Source organism: Cryptomeria japonica, chromosome 2, assembly GCF_030272615.1.
Source record: "Cryptomeria japonica chromosome 2, Sugi_1.0, whole genome shotgun sequence".
In the NCBI taxonomy this organism is placed as follows: domain Eukaryota; kingdom Viridiplantae; phylum Streptophyta; class Pinopsida; order Cupressales; family Cupressaceae; genus Cryptomeria; species Cryptomeria japonica.
In genome coordinates this window covers 347,521,562-347,541,682 of record NC_081406.1, presented here as the reverse complement: position 1 = coordinate 347,541,682, position 20,121 = coordinate 347,521,562, and the positions used below count along the sequence as shown (strand labels likewise).

Here is a 20,121-nt window from a genome sequence, read left to right as displayed (position 1 = left end):
GGATTTTGATGGAGCTGCCAAAGGGAATTTGGCCTATGTGGTGCAGATATTGCTTCCAGATTGGCAAATGGCAATTTTGTCAAAGAGTCCTCTTTCTTTCTTGGATTCAAAACGAATAATGAAGCTACAGTGTTGGCAATAGTGAAAGGGATCAAGTCGGTAACACTTCCTATTACAAAAGTCTAGAAGTCAAAGGAGAATCCTTATTGATTATCAATGATCTGAAGAAAAATTTTACAAGATTGAAAATTAAAAAGTATTATTCTAGGTTGTCAAATTGGGTACAAGCACAGGTACATGGGTATGGTACCTCAATATGGCAAAAAACATTTGAAGGATTGGGTATGCTTGGGTAGGGTTGTCAAAATACATATAAAGTTCATTAATATATACAAATATGCAATTAAGAATCAAAGTCAAAATACCACATTAATCAAATCTAAAATATATATTAATAAAAGTAAAACTAATAAAATTATAATTGGTGACTTTAAATTTTAATATTAAAAATAAGATAAAGATCTACAAATAATGTCAAATATCAAACTCCAAAACATAAGGGAATGTAGGACGAAGGATGAGCAATGCAAGAACAAGCCACAAGTTTATTTTCACCTTTCGCAACACAAAAAACAATGGAAAACGATGTCGGTTTTTTGCACTCTTTTCGAAGCTAAATAGGGTTTTTCACTTTTTTTAAAAAACAGATTTAACACAATATCGCACTAAGTTGCGACAAATTCCATGAAAAAAATCACATCAACTTCAAAATCTGATCGGAATCTTCTCGCGGATGGGAAAAAAATAGGCTACACAAACACGAACCTTGGTCAATTTCATAGGGGTTTTTAATCTACTTGATTCTGGGATGTATCATACCTGAATTCAGCAGAAAATTTGGCGGATTCAGCAACATTGGATAATACATAAAAGTTTTCTTCTCAAGGCCAATTTCATTCATATTGAGTTCGATCATTGCCTCATAGAAGGCAATGTAGTGGGAATGTACCCCTTCTCGTCAAAGATCAATGTCCTTCTGAATGAGTGGGACTTGATCCTGTTTTCAAATAATAATGCATTTGTGGAGATTGATCTAATCATCCTATACTTTAGATCATCAACATGTGAATAGAAAGCAATCATAAATTTATTGAATGAGAAAGCCATGGCACCTCGCATGTTTGGGAATTATTTCCTGCTCCTTTGAGTTCTTGGCAGGTCACATAACCATTCTTCGCTTGTGCAGCAACCCCTGTTAATTTTCACCAAGGCATTTCCCTATGAAAGCCACTTTTGCAAGTTTGCAGTCTATCTTTCTTCTACAGGTTTTGATGGTTCGAAAATGGATTTTGGTGGCAAAAAATGGTGGAATCAGGAGGGATACATCATATCAAGGTGCAGTATCTAACAGACATTTTGGAACAATGTAGTATTCCTAATATTCAAACCTACACTTGACTAAGGATATTGTTAGAGCAGATGTGTTGTGCAATTCAGGGTTGCAGCATACCATGCCTCAATCGATGAAGATTTTGTAAACAAATTGCAGGAAAGAGTTCCTGATAAGGCTGTACAGCAATGGAATTTGAGCCAATTGATCCCTAGTCACAATCTAGTCATGCTCGGAAATAGCGTGGGAGAAGATTGCGAAGGTGGTGTTGTTGTGGGTTCTCATCTTTCAACGAAGTTGGAGCAACTTAAGGTATTTTCTAAATCCTTGGCCAAGAAACATGCAGGGCTTGCTTTGAATTGCCAACATTTGGCTATTTGTATAAATTATTTGAAAGTTGCAGAAGGGATGCTTACAGAAATGGTGTGCATATCACCTCTCTACAATTGCAAAGGGTGGACTAACAAGGGCAAGTAGGAGTATGGTAGAAGATCGGATGTCTTGGCTTCCTCCAAAGAGGACACCACCATTTAGCTTTGTTTGTAGGATCTTAGTCATAGCTATTTTCAGGGCTTTATTTCTAGTTGCCTTTCTTCAAACAAACTTGCTTGGATTTTGCAGCCCCTTACTTTTGTTGATTTTTACTGGTTATACTTGTTTTATTTATATTAATTTTACTTTCAAGAGAGGAGCTCAATAGAATCTTTACTTAATATATCAAAAAAAAGCATTTATTATTTCATAATTGATAATTTGATATTGAATTATCAGTTGTGTTTTCAATTTTCGATTTAATGTTGTACATTGTGTGCAGATTATGATTATTAATATTATATATATTTTATGGTTGAACCTAGCCGTACCAGACCAAGTAAAACAAAAATGGAAAAAAACCCAAACCCAAGCTGGAAATATAGGTTTATACCTATATTGCCAAATCAGCCATTTCCTCCTCCAATTCTAGGTACAATACATCCCAGAATCAGGTATGGTTAATAAACACTACGAAATCAAAACAGGGTTCACATCTGTGCAGCTTGAAACTTTTTTCAATCTGCAACAAGATTCCGACCCATTTCTGGTGTTGACAAGGCATTTTCTCATGGAATCCGATGCAATTCCAGCACTTGATGCAATTTTCATGTTTTGTATTTATTTTTTTGGTGAAAAAACCTTAGTCAATTTTGGAAAGAGTGCCAATATTTTTCATTGTTTTTGTGTCACGAGTAGCCAAAAAAAAAAATTAGCAACTCGTTTTTGTGTTGCTCATATCCTCCATTCTGTTCTCTTATGTTTTGATATTTTAATCTTTTACGTTTAATATTTAATATATTTAAATAAGAAACATTTATCAAATAAATACTCTAATTTTTATGTTTTAACTTTTAAATTTACACAATCTCATCTTATTTTTATATGTAAATTAGAAACATTTAATTAATAAATACTTTAATTTTTATGTTTTAATAGTTAAATTTATACAATCTCATCTTATTTTTATATGGAAATTAGAAACATTTATTAAATAATACTTTAATTTTTAAGTAGTTTAACTTTTCTAGTTATCTTTTTATAAAATATGTATACTTTTGTCTAAACAATTTTATTTCTAAATCATTTTTTAATAATATTTATATTTATTAAGTATTATTAATAAATGTAAAGCACACCAAGTACAATTTTATTAAGTATTATTAATATATATTTAGATTTGATTGGTATGGTATTTTGAGTTTCATTCTTATTTTTAGATTTGTATATATTCATGATTTTTATGTGTTTTGTGTACGCCCATTCCTAAACGTACCCAACGCCCCAAAAAAAATTCCGTTCCGAGGTACCACACCCACATACTCGTACCCGATTCAACAACTTACAAACTTTATACTATTATTTTCAAATTACATTGGTGCTATTCACAACAAGAAAGACAATGAACAATGTTCATGAATGAAACAACACCATCCTCATGAACATAAAGATTAGAACTAAAATAACATTAGTTGTATTATCTGGCTCAGTTTTTGTACAAATTTGCAGAAATATATGCACCATTATAAAATGAAAATTGTGAAATATAAGTTAAACAGAAACCCTTTTGGACCAGTATAATGCACAAATTTTGTCACAGAAGTTGGAACAGTTCATATTTTATCATCTGATCTTTGTGTGTTGCTACCTTTGAACTCAAGCATTGACTCCCAAGATAATGTTTCAAACAGTACGTGGCTGGAATCAACTGATGTCAAGAAAGAAATCTCATTATGACCCCAAAAGCTTTGGATGTTGATAAGTAGACAATTTCATTGGATGGTAACACTAGTCAAAAATCTTCCACTATCACATGGATCGTGAACAATAAGACCATCAACATTATGTAAGAAATATTCTCCACAAAAAAACAACTTGGGCTGAAAGGTCTAGCAAGAGAGAACCAAGTCACATCCTCAACCCTTTCTTAATAAGTGTATTAATTAACCTCTTTGTATGGGAAAGGTGAGAATAGGCATCCAAGGAGTGTCAATCAAGAGGGAGACAACCAATGTTGGTTTGTATAGAAAATAGGATTTGGAAGGCCTTAATACAGCATGAGAAATGTTCTAAGAAAAATTTGATCTAGGTCAAGCATTGGATCAGATAATAAGAGAGAACCAAGTCACATCCTCAACCCTTTCTTTATAAGTGTATTAATTAACCTCTTTGCATGGGGAAGGTGAGAATAGGCATCCAAGGAGTGTCAATCAAGAGGGAGACAACCAATGTTGGTTTGTATAGAAAATAAGATTTGGAAGGCCTTAATACAGCATGAGCGATGTTCTAAGAAAAATTTGATCTAGATCAAGCATTCGATCAGATAATTTGGAAGTCTTTGAACAAGCACCCTATGCCCTTTTACCTTATTTCAAATTTAGAGAATTCACACAAGGAAAAATCAAGAATTCTAGTATTGCTTAAAGAACTATGCGAAAACTAAGCTCCCATGGTCTCATCAAGGGAAGGAAATAGTGTCTTATGAACCCAATATTGTTCAAGTGGGAATGCAAAAGAATGTGATTAACCTAGGCAAGCATAAAAATTTGAAAAACCACGGTTGCACATATTGGTTGTTGCTTGAGCAAGACTTAATCATCATGTAGAATACCATGTCAACCCCTAACGTAACTTAATGCTTTGTTGGATACTCCAAAGGCACAATGCCTTGCTCACATGGACCTGCCATGTAGGCATTCCACTCATACACCATCTAACATATACTAACAAAATAAGGTAGGGGGTTACCAAGAAAGTTGGAGAAGTTTAATGCTTAGAGCCCTGACACATCAAGATAATTGATTCAAATTACCTTTAATATAGACCAGCATCACATAGATAGCTGTCGATATGAGTTGCTTATGAGTTGCTTAAATAGAAAGAGTTGTGTAGGTGCAAGTGTAGGTGTAAGTGTAGGTGGTGTTAAGGTAGGTAAGGTTGGGTAGGTAAGATGAGTATTGGTGGTTGTGCTTCCTTCCCTGCTTGTTTCCATCCCTCATTCTTCGTTAGGAGGTCATTTCTATAAACATTTTCTTTAATTTCTTTGAAAAATTATGTTGTCCCGGTTGTTTTAAACCTTATTATGTAGGTACACATACAGGTACACTGGTAGATCCTCCTCCGCTCTCAGCCTCTACAGGAGATCATCCTTCCTTTGATTACAATGCACTAGCATGGTCATCTCCTATACGAGTATCCCATGAATGTGATCGTTCGGTAAGCTGCCTCTATGCGGTCAGTCCTAACCCCACCTCTACTGGTGCTATTGGTAAGGGGCTGGTGGAAATAAGCCACACTGCCTTGTGTCGTCTCTATCAAGTGTCGGCCCAGTCCGAGAAACCTTGTAGGGCACTGCCTTTCATAATAACTCCACTTATTTCAGTATGGTCCGAGCCCGCTTCTTGGGTAGGTCACTCCTTAGCGCTTGGGCTTCTAGTATAAGCTTATCCCTTGGTACGGTCATAACCCCATTCTATCTCTTGGTACGATCAGTAATAAGCCCAGGTGTTTACAGTTATGACTAAGCGATAGTGCACTTCCATCTGGCTCTGCTACTAGGTCAAGGTAACTCGCCCTAGCTTCTGCAGGCTCTGCCCTAGCTTCTGGCTTTGACTTTGTAACTCGATCAACTGGTTCACATGTAACGTTTCCAATCATCACGATCATTTGAATTTCTTGTTGAATATTCTATCAAAGGCCTAAATCAGCCATGGGCATCACATTAAGGATGAGGAGGCTTTGGGGGGGCATCACATCAAGGATGAGGAGGCTTTTGGGGGCATCACATGAAGAGGACAATCAAGGATATGAAATTAAGTTGTTGTATTTATCACTAGATTCCTTCATTCCTTTTCATTTGGTTGGCAAGCACAAGACCAATCCGTAGTGCTCTATCCATTTGACAAGCTTTGATTCACTTGACTCTATTATGGGAAATGTGTCTTACTTAGAGTTGAACTCCACAATTTTACTTGTTTCTAATTATTAAATTGAAGCCATGGACTCTAATGGAGAGAAGAATAGCCATCACATGCAGAGGACAATCAAGGATATGAAAGTAAGTAGTTATATTTATCAGTAGATTCCTTCATTCCTTTTCATTTAGTTAGCAAGCACATGAGCAATCCATAATGCTCTATCTATTTGACAAGCTTTGATTCAGTTGACTCTGTTATGGGAAATGTGTCTTACTTAGAGTTGGAGTCCACAATTTTACTTGTTCCTAATGAAAAAATTGAAGCCATGGACTCTAATGGAGAGGAGAACAACCATCACACGAAGAGGACAACCAAGGATATGAAAGTTTGTTGTTATATTTATCACTAGATTCTTTCATTCCTTTTCATTTGGTTAGCAAGCACAGGAGCAATCCGTAGTGCTCTGTCCATTTGACAAGCTTTGATTCACTTGACTCTGTTATGGGAAATGTCTCTTACTTAGAGCTGGACCCCATGATTTTACTTGTTCCTAATGAAAGAATTGAAGCCATGGACTCTAATGGAGAGGAGAATGGCCATGAGTGTTGTGATTATATGGGCAAAACTCACACTGCAGCACATTAAGTAACATGTGAGACTCAACTTCAGTCTGAGGCCATAGTCATGCTAAAATTGGATCTACGGTCAAGAATTGGTTATAAAACATTAAAAGTCCCTCTAAAGAATGCACAGAAAAGTTACTGGTGGTGTCAGCAGGGCAGTGAGTACCATTATTGGCAAAACTGCAGGCAGAGGGGCATATGGTATGCCTGCCTTCCACAACCAGATATGCAGAAAGATTGAAGACGGTTTGGAGGCAGCTGAATACTGTTTTACGTAAGCTTTGAATGACATGGTCAAAGCTCAAGCAAAACAGGATAAACAGAGTCAGAGGGCATTCAGACCATAGCAGAACACTTCAGATGCATGAATGGACAACTACATGATGAGGAATGACACTCTTTTCCTCATTGGTATCAATGGCACCACTAATTTTTCTGCTAGTGTTGCTGTGTTTTGACCACAAGCCCTGTTTATGTGTGTAAAGTAACAGTTTTTTGGACTTCCTTATTCGCGATGTTCTAAATTTGGAAGTTAACGACTATTTTTTGGAGGGTAGTCTTTGTAAGCCCATTCCTGGAACTTTGACATTTTTAAGGTAGCCGAGATCGCTTGATGTAGACACTCATGACTCTACAGCCACCTGATCATGATTGAGAGCTTATTTGAAAAACTTATATAAAATAAAAAAGTCAGTGCCTTCAACTTAAGTGTTGGTAAACAGATCCGTCACTTCAAAATGTTCTACTATGTGCCCAATGGAGGAGTGACAAAGAAAAGGTTCCCAACAGTTGGATAGATCGTTCTTTGGATACGATCTTCCTCTGCGTTTTGAGAGGGGCAGCTCCCTTGTATGATAGGGGTATTTGTATTTTCGAATAAAGTTAACTTGAAAAGGGAAAGGGGAAACTAACTATAAAAGATCTTAGAAGAGAACTACACAACAAACATACGATTTTTATTTTCTAACCTTATCACTATCAACTCTAGACTACGCATAAGAAGATGGTGAAATGAGGCATTGAAATTTGCATGACACCTATATACCCCAAAGATACCAAAGAAGTCTATAATGTCATATGACCATTGTCTTCATGAAACTAGGAAAGTAATTTACAAACTTGTTATTTCAATATCGCATGATAGTTACATAACATTTGAGCAAATGAATACTTGACAATCATGGAAACACTTCCGATTTGCTTTGTATTCAAAAGATGGAGTTATACAATCCAAAATTTTAGCTGTCCCAAAACTCACAAAGTCCAAAAAGTCCTTTAACAATCTATCTTTCCACTATTTATAACATCTCATGAGTAACTACCTCATAATCAACTTCAATCCTAAGTTAGTAACTAACTCTTTTCTGCCCAAATTACAATGAGTTAAAAACTTAAACATTTATGCGTAGAAAAAGTCAACTTTCTAACCTTTGACTCCATGAGATGGAAAATCTCAATTTATAACAATAAGATTGAAAATAATACTTGAGACTAACTAATCAAAACATAACAAAAGAGAATATACAAAGATGAAAGCATGATATTAATTCTCAATATCACAAAGAAGCATGTTGGTTGATTACTGGATCCTGTTGAACTGGTGTTTTGGACTTGAACAACCTGTATGCTTTGAGAGCATCTACCATGAACTTGTATCTGGGAATGATCACATTGTTCATCTTCAATTTGACGGTAGCTTGGCCATCCTGAATGTCAATCAAATCATGATAATATGAAGGCATGTCACAAGCATCTAAAGCAACTGAAATAACACTGAGTCTCTTCATTTTATCTGCATTTGAAACCTGCACATCTGCTAACTCGGTATTGATTCTATCATGAAATTTGCTTAAGAGCACTTGACTGTCCATTTGCTGAAATTGTTCCTTTACTGATATATCACCAATAATGTTCATTGTGTCCTCTATTACCTTCATTTTTGTTTGCTCACAAGTTAACAAGAGTTTTTGATATTCACGGCATTGTTTGATATTCTCCAATTTCCAACTTATACTCTTGCACCATGTACTTGATTGATTTTCTTCTTTATGAGAGAAGACTTTCTCAGCAATGAGTGCATCCATATCTGTTTTAGCTATTCTTTGGAATTCTTTCAAAGTATCCTGCCAAGACATTTCTTGTTCTTTGGCATTCTTCAATTCTATAGCAATTTCTTGTTCATGTGCATCAAGTTTCATGTGAACATCCTTGGCTTTTTCAATGAAGTCTAATGTCTCTGACTTCATTTGATTAATCCATTTCTCTACCATTTTACTGTGTCTCCTGCATTTATGTATATCTTCAATCACCTTCTTTTCAATAATTCCTTCAGCATGCATTAATGCCAAAGTTGATGCTAACTCCAACTGTGCATCTGAAGAATCCACAATGGATTTGATATAGGATGAGAGAACCTGTACCTGTTGCTTTAGCTGATCCTTTGTTTCCTTATCTTTGTTTGCTTTGTCAACAAGAATAGCTGCAGAAATTTGAAAATTTTGAACAGCTCCCTCATGTGTTGTAGGTCCTAGATCAACCCGTGTCACATTAAAATCTGCCTCACTAGCTTCACTTACATCTTTTTCAACAATAGTCTGGGCTACCCCAACACATAAATTTCATGATTAAGGACTAATTTCCAATCTGGATGCAACTTTTGTTTTCTTGGGTTTGGCTGTCCTGTGAAGTGCATTTGCAACTGCATCAAAACTAGGAGCTATCAACTGAACAGTTCTCTTCTTATTCTGTAAGCTCTGCTATAACCAAAATGATGAAGATGATGGCAATGATTCTTGATTATTCACAAATGTCGAGGTTAAAGATGTTTGATTGTTTGGAAAGAGTGGAGATTGAACTTCAGTATGGACATGATTCATGGCAAAATCATCATGTTGTGGTGATGAAATAATGATAGAAGGTGAGACATAGGGAATTTGCTGATTATCCATGCTGAGAGGATGTTGAGGTGAAATACATTCTAACTCGGCTTCTAGCTCCTAGGCAAGATTCATTGTCTTTCCTTTTGTCTTTGACCTCTTTTTCTTAATGACAGAACTAACTTCACATGCCTTTGCAAGATCCTTTCCTTTTTCTGAATCTTCTTCATCATCACCTCCCTTGGATATATTTTGGTGTAGACTCATAGTTGGAAGAGAAGAACTTCCTTGTGCACCACTTCTATCTTTTGAAGTATTACCTTTATGTGAAGGTCTGGTTGTTGTAGCCTCAATCCTCTTACTTTTAACCCATTCGAGTGTTCTTCGAACCACATAAGCTGATCTTTCCTGGATGCTTCTTATCTCTGAAAGTGACCAATTTATGGGTGGAAGAGGACGAAGCTAAATCCTCTCAAAATAAAAAACATCTATCAAATCAGATTCATCATCACCAATGCCATTCACATTTATTTCAATTTTGTAATCAACTATTTGCTTGACAGTGAGCCTCATCCAATCCCTTTTTCGTACCTCAAAATCATCTTCATAGTCTTGCCAGAAATCCTCTATATTAGGAAAGTGCTCAAATCCGGCACCAAGTTCCAACTCTGTTGCAGCATATCCTTTGCTATCAAAAGGAAACCTCATATCATAAGGGTACAGGTGAATCTTTAATATAGACCTCTCAATACTTTGAGCATCTGAGTGGCTCTCACAGCTGTAATAACGGACTCCAATGGGAAAAGAGATAATGCTTTTCCTTTTATTCCGGCAAATTTTATTGACCTGTGCAATTTGCCTGCACACCTCAATGAGGATCAACTTATCTTCTACAAACCTTGGCAACATGAGAGGGCAGCCATCATAACGTCCTATCCGGATGTATGTGAACTTCGGAAACTGTATGAAGTAACTACCATACTTCTGTACCAATGTTGTTGCTTCTGGAGAAATTCTGAGTCCAATATTACCTTGTAGTTCTATTACTGTTAACATAGTAAAGGCATCATTAACCCGCCTGAAGGAATGATAGCTTTCCTCCAACTGCAGCTGCGGATTATAATTGTAAATCTGAGTTGCATCATTATAAATGCCTTCAACATTCAACCCTGGCCATTTTTTCTTCCCAACAATGACGTAAAAGAGATATGATGTCATATAGAAATTATAATTCTTTCCCAATTTGAGTAGCTGATCGCAAAGATTATTACTAATAATCTCAACCCAATTAATAAACTATATGCCTTCACAGATGATATTGATGAACAAAAACATCCACCCCTCCAAGTCATTTGAATCCTCTTTTCCCGTGACCCAGTTCAAGAATATAACCATGCTTGCTATATCCTCCATCAACAGAGACCTGTGTATTATCTTAGGAGGTTGTGTTTTCCCTCTTCTTGGTTTTGCCAACCATTTTCTAGCTATATTATTCAAACACTGGGCTTCATTATTGACAAAATAACCATCTGCATACTCTCTGTCTACCTCTGTGAATTGGTCTCTGAAAGGCAATCTGAATACTATGGCAATAGAGATTGGAACAAGTTTAGCCACCACATTACCTTCTACTATCCTAATTTCTTTTGTCTCCGGATTAAATGCTTTCATGCATTCCAAAACTAATTCTGAGCATTGGACTAATGTGGGGTACCCTGCCACGTGTCCCAATCCACTGTCTAACAACCTCTGAGTTGTCAAAGTTTTGTCCTTCTTTTCCATAGATTTCCAAAAATCCAGAAGGTTTACATTTCCCAATTTTATATAACCAATGTCTGGAAACGTACATTTGAGAATGGGTGCGTAATCATGTCCCAAATATTTATACTTCATTATGCTTAACTAATTTTTACCAGATTCACTTGTAATCATTTTATTCACGAGTTGGAATCTCTCCGAGGTATTCTGCCATACTTTGATGAAGGTCTGCACGCTATTTGTCAAACAATGTGGAATTCAAAATTACCCCTGCCGATTGCATTTGATTGAAATTTTGTAAAGCCTTTTTAGCAAAGGTTATCTCGTTTATACCTCACTATTGTTGCCTTGCATGAGACTCCATTTCTTTAAGGCATTTTGTTAAACAAGTCCTTTGCTTTGTTTATCATACCACATTTTTTTTTAACGCATATCTCTCATTTCTGCATAGGGATGAAAGCGCAATTCGTCTCTTACTAAAACATTTGTCATTTAATGGCCTGCCATCCAACTCGATAAGCAATATCATCAAAAATATGCAGCCTCTATTCATATACAATCCACAGGTACTATGAAAACACATCCATATGACCACCACATGTCTAAAATGACTTCATATTAATAATATTTTTGGTGCCTTCGAGATAGCCACTGTGGGCATGAGGATCAAAATACAAAGAAATCTCACAATTTTAGTATGTATGAGAGCGCTTTATCAAATCATGAATTTTGAGAGATTCCTTGCCAAATCTATTTTGTGCACATTCTACAACCATTTAATGTCATTCCTTTGGCATCTCTTTGAGGTACTCTGTCAAACAATTCACAATTCAAGCCTTCGAATTGTATCAGCTTGGAAGTTACTAAGGCTTTTTCAACAAAATTCTTTTATGCACAGTCTGAAATCATTAGATTACTTGAGGTGATATCATTTTGAGGCATTGTGTCAAACAAATCAGAGGCATTGCCGAAGACTCCACATTTTGCATGCATTTCTACCAGAGCGTTTTTAACTATAAAACCTCTATTAATTGTGCTTTGATGGGTGCACATACTCTGTTCCAAAGAATCCATATTGGCATGACCAGGAAGAACTCGACCTTATTCATGTTAACTGTATTTGCTTAAAAGACCTCTAAAACTTGATTCAATAAATCCAATCTATGCTTTTCCTGTGATCATTCCATTCTCCATGAGGCATTTTGTCAAACAAATCAACTACAAGCTGTGCAAGTCACCAATGGAGGTCATGGGCAAGTGGATTTAGTCTTTACACCTGCAAACTACAATATATTGACAATTTCTAAAGTCTTTTCATCGAATAAATTTCACAAATATCCAACAATCATCGAATTCCATTAAATTATTTCTCTTTAGGACACTTTGTCAATCTGTACTTTCATCTTCTGTATACTTTGATAGATGCATATCTCTGTTCCCGAAAGCATGTTAGTGAAAGTGGTGAGGATTCTGGCTTTACACAGCCAAATGCATTTTCTTGAAAAGTTTATAAAATCTTCTCAACAAGTTTGTTGTGTGCATTCTCTGTGAGCATAACATGTTATGAGAACACATTTGTATGAGGCATTCTTATTTAATAGCTCACACACCTCTTTTCTGCATCCATTTCCAACTATGATATTAGACAAAAAACCCCTTTCCATCATACTTTAATGGATGCCAATGCATTGTTACCATGGCTGCTTGCTCTCCAACCCTCTGAAGATTCTTGAAAAAAAAACTGTTACAAGCTTCTTGAAAAAAAAAACTTTTAAAACCCTTTAACCAATTTAGGTTGAAAAGTTAGGAAATCCAAGCAATTGAGCCTAAGGTTAGATTTGCTCAAAGTTTGAGCAATCTTAACCTTTTAGAAGTTGGGATTTGGACTTTTCAAAGCAACGGCTTAGGATTGCTCACTTTTTGAGCATTTTTAACCTTGGAGGTTAGAAATATGAAATTTTTGAGCAACAAAGGGCATTGAGCAAAGGATCACTTGCAACTACTCCATCAGAACCTACATAAAGACTTTTGATTGCTCTTCCTCTCAAAAAGAGCAAAATGGGAAATATATTGAAAACAATTTAAAATATTTGAATTATTTTCAAAAGAATAATTCAAATATTTCCTATTAGACTTTAATGCCTTGGATTAGGAAAAATGACCACAACTTTCAATTGGTAAGGAGTTAGGCTCTGAAATTCGAAACATGCCTTCAAGGTAGGAAAATGAGCATATACCATCATTTAGTCCTCATGACGAAACCTAGGGTGAGGGATTTTAATTGTTTTAGAGCGAGGGACATCAAAATTTGAAAATTTAAAATATAGCAAACTGTGAACTGGGTTCAGGCAAAAATTGGTCATATGGCACAAAATGATGCTTAGGACATGTTCACAAAACGATTTCCCTCAATTCTTGTAATTTTCAAAACTCATCCATTTTTCACATTTTGACTGACATTTTTATGATTGACGACAATGTAGGTTAAGAATGACAACCTTGGATCACATGCTCACTCATTTCGCAGAGACACATAATTGAGCCTTCATACAACATTGAGACCAATGTGAAGTTCAAATTTTGGGCATTTCAAATATGGGGCAACAGCTGGCTCTAATTGGGGACAAGGACTGCAAAGGACGCAGGACGAACCCAAAATCTCTGGTTTCGCAAGCTAGTGCACTATCCATTGGGCACAAAGTCATGAGGAACAAAAGACTAAGACATGCGAAGGACCAAATGGACAAAAACATGGAGGAAAGAAGACCTCCACAACAAACCAAAACTGGGACAAGGACAAACACCTATTTAACCTATGTACATGGACGGAGGACAATCCGCCCTACTGATTATAGAGTTTCAAATGTTGCCCGCTATAAGGAAGGGGCAAGTGTGGTCCATCCATATAGGCCAAGTAGAATGAATTTTCACCGCAAACTTGTCTGATTTGAAAAGGCCCTCTCCAAAGGGAGTCAAACTTACCATGCATTCCCTTTGGCTCTCTCCGCTTATCCCATAACAAACTAGATCGCCAACCTGAAATGATCTTTCTCTTGCTTTCTTGTCAAACAATTCTTTAACTCACATTTGGTTTTCTCTGATTCTATCCACTACTGCTTCCCTCTGCTCCTCCATCTTGGTCAAGTACGACACTCGCTTTTCTAATGCATCTTAAAATTCATAATTCTCAGAAACTTCTTGTAACTTGAGAAAAGCTAACTCCAAAGGAATAGGCAACCTTGCCTCTGTACCAAAAACTATTTCAAAAGGAGATAACCCGATAGCCCTTTTCTTTGTGGTACAATCAGCCCAAGTGCCTCATACAGATGTTTATGCCATGTTCTCCGGTTTTCATCAACTAACTTTCGGATAATGGAAATGATATTCTTATTGCTGGCTTCGGCTTGACCATTTCCCTGAGGGTAATAGTCGGATGCATGAGAGAGCATGATTCCATACTTGTAACAAAATACTGATATTTCATGAGAAGAGAAATTGGTAGCATTGTCGATGACAGTCTTATGCGGGACTCCAAACCTCACCAAGATGTTTTGCTTGATAAAATCACAAACTACCTCTGACGTTGTTTGCTTTATTGGAACAGCCTCAACCCACTTAGTGAAATAGTCTGTAGCTACCAAGATGTGAATGTGATTTGCACTGGAATGGGGATGAATAGGGCCAATGAAATCCAAACCCCATTGCTGGAACAACTCTTCGATGATCATCGGCTTCAATGGTAGAGCAGCAAGCTGTATTTTCCCTTTAAATTGTTGGCATCTATCGCATTTCTTCACCCACTCATCGACGTCCTTGAACATCCCAGGCCAATAGTAGCAATTTCTCAATATTTTGAACACTGTCACCAAAGAAGAGAAATGTCCACCACATGCTTCATTATGGAAGAACTGAAGAAGCTTCTCTCTCTGTTCTTTATCCACGCACCTTAGAAAAGTACCATCAATTCCCCTTTTGTATAGGACATCACCCCAGATAATATATTTGGTCGCCTTCAACTTGATGGTCCTTTTCTCCTTAGGGGTGAGGTGAGTTGGGCACTCTCCATAAGTGAGGAAGTCTGCTATATTAGAGAACCAATCATCTGTGGTGCTGACGAACAAGACTAATGGCAATTCGGACTCGAGTAACCTCTCCTCCTGAAGTGTTTTCGGCCATCAACTTGCATAACCCTCGTCCTCAAACAAGCTTAGTAGGTTTGATGCCAATATCATCAACCTGAACCTTCGCGATCCAAGAAGCTTAGTAGGTTTGATGCCAATATCATCAACCTGAACCTTCGCGATTCCAATTTCTTGTTGGGTGAGGATCATCTTCACTGCAAAATCTGGAACATATACATTAGAGTGAGAAATCAAAACATAGAAGCGGAACTACTTCATAGCCTTCACCACTGCATAGGCTTGCTTTTCAACCAGAGAATATTTCAGCTCATGCTTCTTCAAAGGAATGCTCATGAAAGCAATTGGTGCTTCGGCATTATCATTATGATGTTGAGTCAAGATTGCGGACAATGTAGAATCCAAAGCATAACAATAAATATAAAAATCTTTGTTGAAATCCGGATACATCAACGTAGGCGCATCTACTATAGCTGACTTGATTTGATTGAATGCTCTCTTTCCTTCATCTGACCATTTGAATGTCACATCACCTTTCATCATCTCGACAATTGATTTTGTAATCTTAGAAAAATCTAGGACGAACTTTCTTATGAAATTGATTTGACCAAAGAACGAGCGAACTCCACGCTTGCTAGAAGGTAACGGCAACTGTCGAATAGCTTTGACTTGCTCAGGGTCAATGTGAATACCTTCCTTTGAAACAATGTGACCCAACAATTTTCCTTTGATCACTCCAAATATTGATTTCTTCGAATTCAAGGAAATTCCTTGTTGCCTACATTGCTGCAACACACACTCCAGATGATAAGCGTGCTCCTCTCGTTTCTTGGAAAAGACAGTCAAGTCATCCAAGTAGACAACAATAATTTTGTTTCTTAAGCCACCAAAAGAGAGATCCATCGCACACTAAAAAGTGGCACCGGCGTTAATCAAACCGAAAGGCATTCGGTTGTAGGCAAAAGTTCCCCACGGGGTGGTAAAGGCGGTCTTATGCTGATCCTCTTGATCCACACTGATTTGATTGTAACCAGAAAAACCATCAAGCATGGACATCATCTCAGATCCAGAAACAGTTTAAAGAAGATGATCCATAACTGGAAGAGGATAGTTATCCTTGAGGGATTCTTGATTTAGGTTGCGAAAATCAACACAAATTTTGATCTCACCATTCTTCTTTCTGATAGGAACTATGTTTGCAACCCACGTGGAATGGTGAATTGGATAAATTATTTTAGCCTTCAACATTAATCCACTTCTACAAAAATAGCATCCGTTGTCTTTGGATTGAATTGCCTTTGCTTTTGCCTGAATGGAGTTGAATTAGGTTTGAGAGAAATATGATGCTTGAATTCGCCATTCATAAACTCTTTAAAATCATCATAGCACTAGGCAAAGACATCAATATATCTTGTCAATAAATCAATGAGTATCTTCCTCTCCTTGCGAGTAAGGCATTTTCCAATCAAAACAACTTGGGATCATCTTCAAAACCTATGTTCACCTTCTCAACATCTGAAGATCCCGAGGGCTTTTGTTCATCTTTCTTCTTTACAAATTGATCATGCTTGCCAAACAAACTTTCAAGAGAAACCAAGCCTTTAGGAATGGTATTGCCTTTAAGTTGCAAAATTTCAGGTTCTTTTTCCTCTTCTTTAGTAGTCTGCAGACTTGTAGAAGGTTGATTCTCATCAATAGACAAATTGGAAAAAGTTTCGCTCCCCTCCAAGAACGAGACGATGTGTTTGTCATCATCAAAGACTTGCCAATTCTAATTATTATCTGGCACACTGGGCCGATAGATCATCTCTACTATATAAACAGCCTTAACAAACTCAAGATGAGGAAGTAATAAAGAGGCTGAGACAGCAAGAGAATCCGCCTTTGTATTCTACTCTCTTGGAATGGCTTGTATGGAAAAAGCGTCAAAACCTTCAATCTCATCCCACACTTTATTTCGATATGACTTCAGCCTCCTGTTCTCGCTTTGGTATCTATTCTTCACTTGGTTAACAATTAATTCAGCGTCTCCCATGACTTGCAATTTTTTGATCCCTTTCTCCTTGGCAAAATCCATCCCTAAGAGAAGAGCCTCATACTCTGCGGTATTGTTTGTAGTATCAAATGCGAGCTTGTAAGCTTTAGGAAACTTTTCATCTAGAGGGGAACTCAACACCACTCCCGCGCCTGAACGGGAAGATGAAGAACTTCTGTCAAATTGCATTCTCCAAAGTTCCGAAGATATATCCGAAACTAGGATTTCAGGAATATTTTCCTCTTTTGATGATAACATATAAGTACCCAAGCCGGTTTCAACATACAATATCTCTGCTCTTGGATCATCAGACTTGAGGACTGTATACTTTGCCTTAGGCTCAAGGTCTAATCTGACTTTCTTGTTGCCAAGAGGAATCAAGGCATGGAACCAATCTAACTGAATTTCACCACCCAGGTATTTACAAAAACTACGACTTAAGAGCATACCATAACTTGTTGGGATATCGGCAACCAAAATATTGAGTTTCAACTTCTTTTGAGGGTGAGCGTCTTTGATCTGTCCAACAAGGGTAACTTGTTTAGACTCCATTGAAAACACTTTACCGGTTGGTTTGTTCAAAGACAAGCCTAATGCATGAGCAACTTTAGAAGGCATTACATTGTCGGATGCACCAAAATCAATGATGCAATTTGCTTAACTTATAAACGGCTATATACAAAGATATATAGAAAGGATTTGGCTTATCAAAAAAGGAGGTGGCTACAGGGGATGATTCCTTTGAAATAGACCCCTCTTGATCATTATAATAAAGGATCTCACCCGATTCTTGATGTACATCTGAATGAGACTACTTGAGATCCTTTTTGATACAATGCACCGATTTGTCCAACTGCTGCGAGTTCTTCTTGAGATACTCAAATTGAGAAATTTGCACCTTGGTCTTTTTACACTGTTCTATAAAATCAAAAGAATCTTCAAGAGAAGGTTCCCTGTGATCAACACCTTTTTTAGCTTTGCTTGACAATCCTGGTTCTTCTTTGCTTTGCTTCTTGGATAGGATTCGCTTAGGAATATCCTCTGCTTCTTTATCTTTTGTAGCAGGTTTAGCTTTTTCCTCGAGCTTCTGGTGCCAATTCTTTGTGAAAACATTACAAGAATGATTATTTATGTCACTGTCTTTCTCATCTTCTTCGTCAGACTCATATTCTAAAAAGTTAACTGTAGATGGACCAAACTGCTGATCAGTTTCATCTTCAATATATTCTTCAATCTTTTCACTAGTCTGATTCATCTACATAAACCTAGTCATCTCGGGGCATGAAGCTCCATCATGGTCTATTGTGAGATGAAAATCACACATTGCAATAGTTTGGCGATTACTTGTGGATGGATGTGCAATAGCCAACCTTGGTGTTGGAGCAGGAAGCTTCGGTTGCTGATTTTGTTGGTAAGGAATATAATTCCTCCTGGGAATATCTTGATATAAAGGTGGTGGATTTTGTGGCAACTGTTTCTTCAACTAGAGCAAATCATTGGCTAACTTTTGAACCATTGGGTATGTGGTTGCAGGGTCTTCTTGTTGCGTTTTTCCTTTTTGCAATTCTTTATTCCATTTTCCTGCGCTCAATAAGCCATCTTCAACTTCAATAGCTAACCTTTGCGTTGCCGCAAGATCAGCAACTCGTCCTCTCCTTATTTGAAAACTTATATCAGGAGGTTGTGCATTGATGAAGAAACACTTTTGGTGGGCTTTTTATCAGCTGCAAGTCTATTGACAAGTTTATTGAATCGTGCCACAAATTCTCTCATAGGTTCATGCACTTCTTTTTTCATCTGAGTCAACTGGGCAAGAAGCAAGTGTCCATCATCAACAGTCTTGAACCTATCTTCAAATTTTTGTATTAAAGTCGCCCAATTATTAATGGAACCGGCTGGGAGCTGGTTAAACCATTCGGCTGCGGCATCGATTAGAGTTTCAACAAAAAGTCAAACAGAAACATCCTCGTATTGAACCCCGAGGACCGCACATGCAGTAAAGAAAGCACTAATATGATCTTCTGTGGAAACCTTTCCATCTGCTGAAAACTTAGGAAGATGCTTCCTTGAACCCGTTGGCAAGTCATGCAATTGATTTCCCAAAGCTAAAGGACCTATGGTTGCGCCCCATGGGACTGGCGGAGGATTTTGTTGCATGATTGGTTGTGGAAAGTTAATAACAAGAGGAGGAAGTAAGGTTAAAGCTTGAAAAGATGGGGAATAGGTACTTGCTTTCTTTGGCAAAGAAGGTCTACTAGTGGACTTCACCTTCTTTTTATGAGTTGTAAAAGGTGTGGAAAAGTTGACCTTGTCTAGTTCAGCAAAATCACGATCACTGATACCCTTACTTCTATCACCTCTAGTGTATCTCTTGCTTGTCAGTGTGCTTATTGATTATCTTGCTCCTGTTGATCTTGCACGTGTTGACTATTTTGCCTATTGCGCCTTGGAATTACAACAATTCTTTCAATGACGTCAACTCTTGCCCAAGACGCACCCTCCTAAGAAGCTCACCAAACTCTGCTTCTTCAACCAACACCTAATGTACTTGCTGATATTCTTGATCACTTTTACGACCTTTCCAAGCAAGCCTATTCAATTGTGATATTACGTCTTCTTGTTCGGCTTGAACCTGGTTAAGATTTGGCTGCAAGACAGATGGATTATGACGAGTCGGGACCATAACTAGTCACAAAACACAATATCTTATCTTTTGAGCTGTCGTTGATTTTGATGTTGGTTGGGTTGAACAACTGGATTTATTGCTAAGAATACAAGAGGAAATCTTTCAACTACTCTTTCAAACACTAATTCCGAGCATTGGACTAAATGTCTCCGGATTAAATGCTTTC

The 20,121-nt window shown here is 37.2% G+C and overlaps 1 protein-coding gene across 1 annotated transcript in view; it reads right to left on the bottom strand.

Moving 5' to 3' along the window:
- Positions 1–20,121, bottom strand: part of LOC131065240 (uncharacterized) — a 133,618-nt gene that overhangs the window by 106,741 nt on the left and 6,756 nt on the right. The window lies entirely within an intron of this gene.